The sequence below is a fragment of the Alligator sinensis genome, unplaced genomic scaffold (assembly GCF_000455745.1).
Source record: "Alligator sinensis unplaced genomic scaffold, ASM45574v1 scaffold599_1, whole genome shotgun sequence".
Taxonomy (NCBI): Eukaryota; Metazoa; Chordata; order Crocodylia; family Alligatoridae; genus Alligator; species Alligator sinensis.
Genome location: NW_005841968.1, coordinates 2,876,797 through 2,887,438, shown reverse-complemented (window position 1 = coordinate 2,887,438; position 10,642 = coordinate 2,876,797).

Genomic DNA, 10,642 nt, shown 5'->3' with positions numbered 1-10,642 from the left:
TCTGAGCAGCACACAATTCCCACTAACTCACAATCCTTTTTATTTCTGTGATGTTAACACAGTTTTGGTGGGGAAAAATGCGGCGTTGCTCATATCTTGCGTATGTAAAGAGCTAATAGCCACAAGCAACAGCAAGCTGTGCTTGCGGGGCGGGGGGGAGGTTGAAGGGGGGTGTTGCAGAACAGGTACATCTGAGGATGTCTGATTGGCTGCAGTTAAAAAACATGCTGACAGTTCAGGAGCAATGTGACCCACACAGCTCCAACAGTGGAAACAAAAACAGTCCCGCACAGGCTCATGGGAACCATCATCCAAATGGCCATCTCCCTCCAGTCAGTGGTTCTGTCAATGGCTGGATCTTCCTATTGTCCTGCTTACAGGTACCTCACTATTCAGTCAGGAGTCAGGTTCTTCTACTCTCCACCACGATTTGTTCTCACATTGACAAACGGACCCGCTGAAGGGTGTGGGATATAAATAAGGTTATAGACTCTGACATCTCATGAGAGTGTGGCCAAAAATCTGGTAGGATTTTTCTCACTGAAGTGACCAAGTGAAGTATCCCATTCAGAAAGGCATTAAGACATAGTCACGCAATTAAAACTAAACCCCGGTTGCATGAGGTGGCACATGCCATCCCTAGTCCTCTGTCCCTGGCTGCAGGCACATGACACATTTCCTTCAGGGTAAACTGACTACTCCACAATGAAAGCTGAACGGACACATGATGTACAGCCTTATGTCAGTGTTAAGTCATTCCACTCCAAGGCAAAGTTATCCTCCAAAAAGTGAGGCGTAACAATGTGCCAGTGTAAGCAAGATCAGTGAACCAGCAGTCTGTTCACCCCAGTGTCACCCTTTGCTCAATGCAGCCTGGCTGTCTTGCCACCCAGGGGCCAGGTGCTGTAATGGCACCGGGTAGGGCAGCCAACTTGGGAGAGCTGGTTGTATTTCCACCATTTCCTATGGAGTAAGTTTACTCTGTTATGCATTGGTAAGAAGCTGAGGAAGTATCGCCCTCCAGCATGCTTCCTGGGACAACTCCCCTGCTATCAGTGGGTCTAGATCAGACCCTAAAAAGGGACAGACCATGATTCCTGGGTGGGGATGAGGATGATGGCCAGGGTGACAGGAACAGGAACAAGGCTGCATCCATTATCTTGCACTTCTTATTGAAGAGGCATTAATAACCATCCCATTAAATGTCTCTATGCCAGGGGTGGGCAAAATACAGCCTGCAGGTTAGATCCAGCTCACCAGGGGATTTTGTCCAGCCCATGGCGGGTCCCTCAGCTGCACTTGGCCCAGGGGAGGAGGAGAAGCCCAGGCTGTGGCACATGCAGCTGGTCCTGCCACCCCAGGCCAAATCTTATTTAGATCCCACACTCTTCAGTGGGACTGTCTGTCAATGTGAGAACAAATTGTGATGAAGAGCAGAAGAACCTGACTCCAGACTGAATAATGATGTACCTGTACTGTCTTCCAGGGCTGGGGCGGTGTGGTGGCTGCACTACACAGCCCACTACAGCTCTCCAAAACTTCCTAAGTGGCCCTCCAGTCCAAATAATGTGCCCACCCCACTCTAAGCTTATGTTATGATTGCTGCTTGTATTGCAGTAGCTGATACAGCAATCACTGTAAGGTGTTTGGAGCAGGGACTATCTTTGTTACATATTTGTAAAACCCATAGCATAAGGAGGTCATTGTTCAGGACTGGAGCTCCTAGATGCTACTGCAGAATAAAAGCATAATAAAAGAAGAGTGCCATTCTGTTAGGCACCATATATATACATAACACAGGGTGTACTATCTACCCCTTGCTAGGCAGACAAAATAGAGGATAGGAAGGGAACAGAAGGATGAAAGGATTTGCTTTACACATCATGCAACAGGTCAGTGACATAGCCTGGAGTAGCACTCAAGTTTCCTGAGCAATGAATGCTCTAAGCACTGGACCATGCTGCTTCTGATAATAGAAGACCTTGAACTGTGTGGTGCTATTGCAGGGAGTCCCCAGATGCCAGGGCAGGTGTGGAATCACTAACAGCCACCTTCCTGGGGAAAAACAGGTTTTGCAACAAACTTCTGTGAGTGTTGATTGCATGAGCAGTGGAAGGAAAGGCTGGGTAATCTCAAGGTAGCATAATGTTCAACTGCTGGCTCTAGAGAAGCCAGCAAACTTCCCACTGACAGAAAATGCATTTGTTATCATTCCTATGACAAGCTTAATTCTCTGGACAGTCAAGTGTAGCTGATGGAAACAGCATTTCCCCTCTCCTCAATCCTGAGGCTTTCTTAGGAAGATCTCCAGGAGGATTCTTTAATGATAATTTTTCTTCCACTTCAGTTGCTTTCTATGAACAAGGACAATTATGGGACCCACCCCTTTAAGTGGGAAAGCGTGGTTTCAAAAACAACTTAGTGACTCCTTGTTTTATCCAGAGGAAGCTGGTTTAGTTTAGAAAATAAGCCAGAGGCACAGTTCTTGAGTTGTGATTCAGTGGTTTCTTATAAAATCTCCAACTTGTCCACGCTGAAAGCAACAGAAACTCTGGTTACAGCTGGTGTTAGAATCAATTTATGTTCATCCAGAATTTTGCAGGGTTGGGCCTTATATGGTTGCTGGGAAGAAATGGCAATATACTAAGGGCTCGATGTTTGAAGGGACACGTGGAGAAGTGCATGCGTGCTCTTGGATGTGAGTTTTAATTTGTGAAATCATGTTGTGTATGTTTACAATGTGGAGGGTGGGATGCGGAGGGGAAAGAGAGAGATCAATTGGGAAAAAGATTCTCTCTGCCATTGACACCGATAATGATCATCAATGCTGTGTGATACCTTCCAACGCTCTTGCTTCGCTTCTAAAATTCATAGTGGCAGAAAGCTTCTTCTCTCCTCACTCCTCCTCCTCTACAGCTGCCAGGCACTAAAATTATTCTCCTAGATCCAGCAGTAAAGGGTCATGCTTTTAGTGTACGAGCTCCAGGAATCAAATTCCACAGATGGTCCAATTCATTCAGTGAGGCTGCCTTTGCATGAGGTTCTGACATGCCATGTGGCTCCTCACGAATGGAACTGTAGTTAGTTTACTCCTTAATTAGAAAACCATGCAGAAAAGAAAGAGGGAATGGAACAAAAAGAGGAAATACGGAAGCATTGCACCCAATAGGAATATAAGAGCCAGATCCAAAATCTACTGAAATCAGTAGAAATACTTCCATTCACTTTACTAGGCTTTGGATCAGCCACTAAGTCAGAGGGGCAGCAGAGGAAGAGGGAGAAAAAATATAAAGCAAAAAATCCAGTATATGGAATAATAAAGGAGAGAATGAAAAAAAGAAGTAAAGAAGGGTGGAGAAGAAGCACTGCACAATCTTTTAAAAAAATAACCTAGTGGAAAGCTTACTGGCAGAATTAAACATAGTAACTCCATAATAAAGCAAATGGTATAATAGAACAGTCTGATAGGCAGGCATGGGACATAAAATCCCCTAAAATGATCCTGATGACTGATGAAGTCTGTTAATTCTTGCTACAGACTGGAAGGGGAGAAGTAGAAACATGGGGATTCTTCAGGATAACAGGAGATCCAGGGAGGATTTCCAGGACACAACAAAATGGCAATGCTGTGAGATTCTTATCTCACACTGGTGTCAACCCATTTGTTCTCCAGTGAAATTGCTTTCGGGTCTCAGCAGTGTAAATGAGATCAGTAGCATAAATGAAATCAGTTACTCAGTACAGTAAATGAGATTAGAGAGGAGCAGGTAATAAAAATAGACCAGTAGAGAGAAGGCTCTATTTTGGGATGAATGCCGTTCAACAAGATTGTGATAAAATGTAAACCAGTGGTCCTTGCTATTTTGAACCAAAGAACACAACTCTGTTTCCAAAATCAGAGAAGATGGATGGGGTGTTTTGTTTGGTTGGTTTTCAAGAAAGAGAGACGTATGAATGACCCATCTACCCAGGAAAAAAAATCAAGGCATCAATTTTACAATCTTGTCATTAAATTTTGGAGGTTTAGGTACAAAATTCTGATTGTTTCTAGAAAAAGGCATGTATCTGCTACAATATACCTTTGAGTTTGCTCATCTATGGCATCCTAGTTTAACTGCCACATTTAAATACCTAGGGAATAAGTGAGATACTAGGCAAAGAAGGAGACAACAGTAAAAATGTATTTAAAAAGGTCTGTTTAAAATTATCTACATCGTGTAGTACAAAAGGAATATGTAAGGGAACGTAGTGTTAATACGGATCTTGGCATATTCCAAGCAGTCCTCACAGCATCATTTCTAATGATAATACAATGAAAGCAGGTAGATTTGCACCTTACAGGCTAACAAGTATCACAACTTTTATATATATCACAAATTTTCATGAGCTGAAGTTCACAAGCTGTGAAATACTCCCCTTTCTGCAGGTCCTAAAAAGGAGAGAGAAATCAGAATACAAAAGCCAAGGGAGAGGAGAAGAGGGAGAAAGGGAGGGGTGCAGTGCTGGGAGAGACAAGCAAACATGCAGTAAACCAATAGGAACATAGGACTCCTATACACATTCAGGGGGCTGCTCCGATGCGCTGTGACTCAGTTAATCAAGTCTTCTGGAGTGTGGTAATTACTGCACTCCAGCAGACTCCAGCATCGTGTGTATCAGTGTTCCTGCTCTGAAAAATGGCAGTGAGGACCTTTAAACTAAACCTCATTCAACAGGCTTTAGTTCAAAGCGCCCGCCGCTATTTTTCAGCACGGGGATGCTGATACACATGACCCTTCCAGGCGCTTTTAATTAGCATGACTATCAGAGCTGCACTAATGAAGTGCTCCCACCTCCCAGAGCATGTCTGTAAGTGCCCAAAGAAGTCAAAATAGCTAACTCAGATAATGGGATACGAATCCATAGGCCCATTCATCATATAAGATAGACAATAATTAAGGTATTTGCACATGGTCAGTAAGGCTGTGCGAAGCTTCACTGGTGATTCGATTTGGAGGAGATTCAGCTGTATCTCTGAATCTGAATCAAATCGGAGGACCAATTGAAAGGTCTGAATCAATTCAAAGTTCTCTGAAACTTCGGAAAAGATTTGGAGAGCTTTGATGATTTGGTCAGTCCCTGGTAGCTGCAGTAGGGAGCTGCAGCCGGATAGTAGCTGGTAAGTACAGCTCGGTACTTTAAAAAAAGCCCCAGTGCTCACCAGGTGTTGCCGAGCGGGGAGGGGGGGGTGATCCCCGCTGCCCCCCACTGCAGGGAGAGCTCTGCCACGAGCCCCCCAACCCCACCTGCTCCCCCAGGCCCTCCCAGGCCCCCCCATTTGGCCGAATCGAATTGGGACAGTGATTCGAATCACCGAATCGAAACACTGTCCCCTGAATCGACCAAGTCCGAAATGAATACAAGCTGCTTTGCACAGGCCTACTGGTCAGTGTCAGAGGTTGTTACTGCTGAGACTAGAATCTGATACAGTCCCATGCTCTAGCCCAGAGACCACACTGCCTATCAAAGATATTTGCCGCAGCATCACTTAGGTGGTTTCTGTACCTATTCTTTGTGGGGACTGCTAAGGTTCTGTCTTCAAACCTTGCTTCTCCCAATTTTACATACAACACAGTTGATTTTTTCCCTTCCACTTCTTCTATGAGTTTGACAACAAGGAGGGCCAGAATGTCCCTGGAGCACCCCTGCACAAGTGACAGAGGTAGTCAGTCCAGTAAGTAGTGCACCAAAGCTATGGACATATGACCAATTTCCGGTGGGGAAAAAGTAGGTGAGGCTTTGCCATATGTCTGATGCTGTGGTAACTATCCATGAACATGCTCTTAAATGTGGTAACTCACCCTTCCTTTGAGGAGGGCTAAGCTGCACAGTTTAGCTTCCACTCATCACAGGGTAAGAGCATGCACATGGACAGTTATTGCACCACAGCTGATCTACAGTAAATCCCCACCTACTCTTACCCCATGGGAAATTTTTTGTATATCCATACCTTAATTGTGGAGAAAGATAGAGATAATTCTTATGGCAATACATTAAAAAAAGATCAGCTGCAAATTTCTGCTCTTCCCCATGCATGGGGAAGAGTTCAGCAACAGCTTTGCTTTGATCCCATTACAAAAGTATCATTTTTCTTGTAGATTATTCTGGAAAAAAAATCATGTCACCCAAGGCTCATGCCCTCCACAGCATCTGGATTTATATCTGAGAAGTGAGGCAAAAAAAAATATGAAATGGCTGCTCTCAAAAATGTTGACTCATGAACATGGGAACCAGCTTTGCTCTTGGTATGTCTCCTCAGACTGGTTATAAATTGTCACACAAAAAGCCAATGTTAAAAGAACCTTAAGGCTGCAAAATCAAGCAGTCAAAAGTTAGGGAATGCCTAAGTAAAGGTTGCCTCAGACCTTTCCTTAATCTTGTTCTCTGAAATGGCTGAACCAATTAACTAGAACTTTGCAAAATAAATGCCTCCCAAGGAAGAAACTTGCCATGGAAAATTGAAGCCCAAATGGAAAAAGTTTGGCCAGCAACAGGAAGCAAAGTCTTTCAAATAGGAAGTGTCAGCTATAATTAGTTACAGGTAGTGCTGACAGTTCCTCATACATCAGATGAGTTGTTGAACCTTTAATAGTTGTTTTAAATGTTTTAGTCTGCTAAATTTTGGGTTGTTTACCACTTCATCTCCCCTTGCCTCCTCAGTAGGAGGCAAAACATTACTTGGATTAGCCTTTAGGAAATAGTTTCCTTTTTTACAAGACAAAGCTTGGACTCCAAGTACTGCTCCATGTTACTATTATTAAGTGCCTTGCAACAGGGCCTTGGATAATGAAACAGGACTCCCTGGCCCTAGGACTGAGTCCCAAATGGCAGGTGGACTTTCTCTGTCCAGACACATCCAGTATTGACAGCCCCAAGGGTTTAGGAAAACGGTATTTTTTTACTGAGATTTCTGTGATTTCACTGGATCCAAGGCTGATGTTACTATATAGAAGTTTCTATAGAAAATCTCACATAAGCAAGTGATGGTATATCTCAGCTGGTTGCTTTCTTATTCCCAATGGGTTTGGATTTGCCTACGTAAAATTTAACACAGCCAGTAAAACTAGACACTTTGAAAATTTAGGTCCACAAATGTATCTGAAGAGGCTATCATTAGGTATGAAAGGCTTGGTTAATTTGGAGTGAATCCTAAATTAAAACAAAGAGAGGTTATTTAATTTGCTAATGATGCTGGTCATTAGCGGTCATTTATTCAAAGTGGTCATTAGTGCCAGCTCTTCTGAGATTCAGTATGGGAAGCCAACAATGACACACAGTCAGTGCACACAGCACACAAAATACCAGCATGCAAAAATTAACTATCGCACTGCGGTTGGCTAACTCAATATGTATTGATTTGTGGGTGCTGCTACCTAAAAAAAAAATAAGACAAACTATATTAAACTTTGGAATCATGTTGAATCAGGCTGGACCTCACCAAATTGGATAATGGAAAACCTGCCCCAGCAGCACTCCTGCGGTAACACAATTAACAGATAATCACCTTCTGGAGGCCATAACTAATTGACAGCCACATTCTCTTGGCAAGTTTCATCTTAAGCCGCAGTGACTGCACATCCAGAGGAGAACTCACTGCCCAGAGTACATTACACAGGTACCTGAAGTTGAGTGCCCATTTACATCCACTTCAAATATGATGTCCTGGTTACTGGCAACAAACTCCTAAATAGTCTGAGTCTTCATAATCCTTCCCAGTATCCTAAGATCTGGTAGGATTGATGAACACTTGTTTTACTTTGTTGCTTATTACATCTAGAAGAAAGCTTCAGTCGTCTCATGTATGGAGGCTATATAAATAAGAAAGAGTGCCCCACTGAGTCAGAGGCAAAACAATGTGGCCAGGTGCCTGAGGTAGCTACCATGCACAGGGGTGTGATTGTGAAGTGGTAGCAGCAGCTACTTTTTCTGTCCCCATCTCCTAGCCCCACAACTCGGTGCCCCTGGCCCCGGCTACCCCAGTGGCCCCACCCTAGTTACACCACTGCAATGAATGCACATCTGGTGTCAAACAATCCCACTTCTAGAACTCAATATAAAACATAGATGGGATGTTTCAAAGGAGTGTGAACAAAGGAGCAGACAGACAATGTAAATCTCCACTTTGGGGAAACTTTGCCCAGTTCAGTGTAGAACTGCCTCTGAAAGGACCAGGGGTAAAACTCCACTGGCATAAATTACATATGTTATTGTCCACAGCTCATTTTGAGATAGGCACTTGCTCATGGTAAACAGATTGTTACCTGGCCCCTCACTCCACAGTTCTGCCCTTGCATGCTGTCTCTCTCTATCTCTCTGTGTCCCGATTAAATAAGTAATTATCTCATGTGAAGTAGAACAGCTTCAACAGTATGGATTAGGAACTGTCCACACACCAGGATGCAGGCAGTCCGACCTAATGATCAGGGCTGAGTTTTAGTACTAGAGTCACATAGTCAGGGGATAAACAGGGGTCAGAAGCAGACTGCCCTGGAGTAACACAGCTGGTCTGAAGCTAGTCTGTTGATGCAGTCCTTTGCCCCAGGTAGGCTTAAGCAGAAACCCTGCTGCCCCTCTCCACCACTCAGGAGGCCATAGCCAGCCTGATGCAGCCCAGCTGACTAATTAGCTTGGCTAGAGTGGCCTATTATGGCTCCTGACAAGAACACTCCATCCACTCACACATACACACCCATATACGCTCCTGGGATGTGGGAAATGCAGGTTCCAATTCCCTTAGACATAGGAGGAAATTAAGTCCAGGTCTCCTATACTCTGCCTGTGCACTCTAATGAGAGATGAAAAGGAGGTAGCAGAGCCATCTCCTTTGCTTGTCATTTGAAGGAAAGTTCTGATTTTGAAAAGGACTTGGGTAGATAACTCCAGGAGAGATATCAGGGCTGAATGGAGGGAGGTAGTTTCCTGCACCTCTGAGTGAAGTCTCTGAGTCATGGAGAGGGGCAGGGTTAACAATATGCCCTCCTATTCTGCAATTCCTCTTGGCTAGCTCAGGTGCCTCCCTGCTCAGCACATGGACTTTTGAGGAACCTGTTCTTCAGCACCCTAAACCCCAAGTCATGACACCACTGGACGCTTGCCTCAAAAACTGGGAAGCATTCCAAGATTGCGGCATTCAATGGCATAAATCCCTGCACAGGTAGGGTGTGACAGGGCAGCTAACATGCCCTGCCACAAGAACACAAAAGGGAAAGAAATGAAGAGAAATTTGCAGGGCAGATCCCAGACAGGGAAGGAAAGTGCAGCAAATTCAAGCGGGGGAAAGGCCATGCCAGCAGCAATTAGCACTATCAGCTGGAGGGGCGGGAAAAGCGGTGAATCGCGAACTGCCAGGATGAACCAAGCTGATCGATGTGGGGAATTAAAGGGACACCGACAAGGCAGTTGGCGTCGATCCTGAAGAAAGAAACCTGAGGAGGAGATGGGGAGAAGGCAGAGAGTCACCAGCAGAGGGGGATCAACCCTGGGACTCAAGGAAGAGCCCCAGCAGCCCACTCACCTGCAAAGGGCAGGAGACGAGGTGACCAACCAGCCAATCAGTCTAACTTCTATCCCAAGGAAAATCTAGAAAAACTCATCAAGGAGTCTATGTGCAACTCACTCATCGAGGGTAGGATTCTGAATGACAGCCAGCATGGGTTTGTCGTGGGCAGGTCCTGTCTTACCAATCTCATCTCCTTCTACAACCAGGTATCTCCCCACCTGGACATGGGAGAGGAGGTCAACATTATATACCTAGACTTCCCAAAAGGCCTTTGATCTAGAAAGCCATAATCTCCTCATGGGAAAAATGGAAAATTGTGGGCTTAACTGCTCAACAGTTCAATAAACAGGAAACTGGCTGTGAGATAGGACCCAGAGAGTTCTTATAAACAGATCTGTGTTGTCCTGGTAAGAAGTGGTCAGCGTGTCCCTCAGGGGTCTGTGCTTGGTCCAGTGTGTCCTGGGGCAACAAGAAAAATGACCTGGGAACTACACCCACGGGACATGGCAAGGACAAATACAAAAATAGAAATAAAAATGGTTACTTACCTGCAGGGGAGACAACGCCAGAGGAGTGGAGGAGAGAGCCTGCACAGTTCACAAGCCATGCCTTTATTCAATTAAGGCCAGCAGGTCACGTCAGAAGGAATCACCAGCTGGTGGGAATAAAGGCAGGCGCCAGGGAAGAGGCAGGAGGAATTAGAGAGGTGGTAGAGGCGCCTCATGCCGGTAGTGGGCTGCGCCAGCGTGATCAAAGGCAACCTGGGCCTTTGATGGGGAGATGTGGACATGCCGGAGGGCAGGGAACAGCTGCAAGCAGATCTGGACAGGTTGGACAAGTGGGCAGAAAACAACAGAATGCAGTTCAACAAGGAGAAATGCAAAGTGCTGCACCTAGGGAGGAAAAATGTCCAGCACACCTACAGCCTAGGAAATGACCTGCTGGGTGGCATGGAAGTAGAAAGGGATCTTGGAGTCCTAGTGGACTCCAAGATGAACATGAGTCGGCAGTGTGACGAAGCCATCAAAAAAGCCAATGGCACTTTATCGTGCATCAGCAGATGCATGACGAATAGATCCAAAGAGGTGATACTTCCCCTCTATC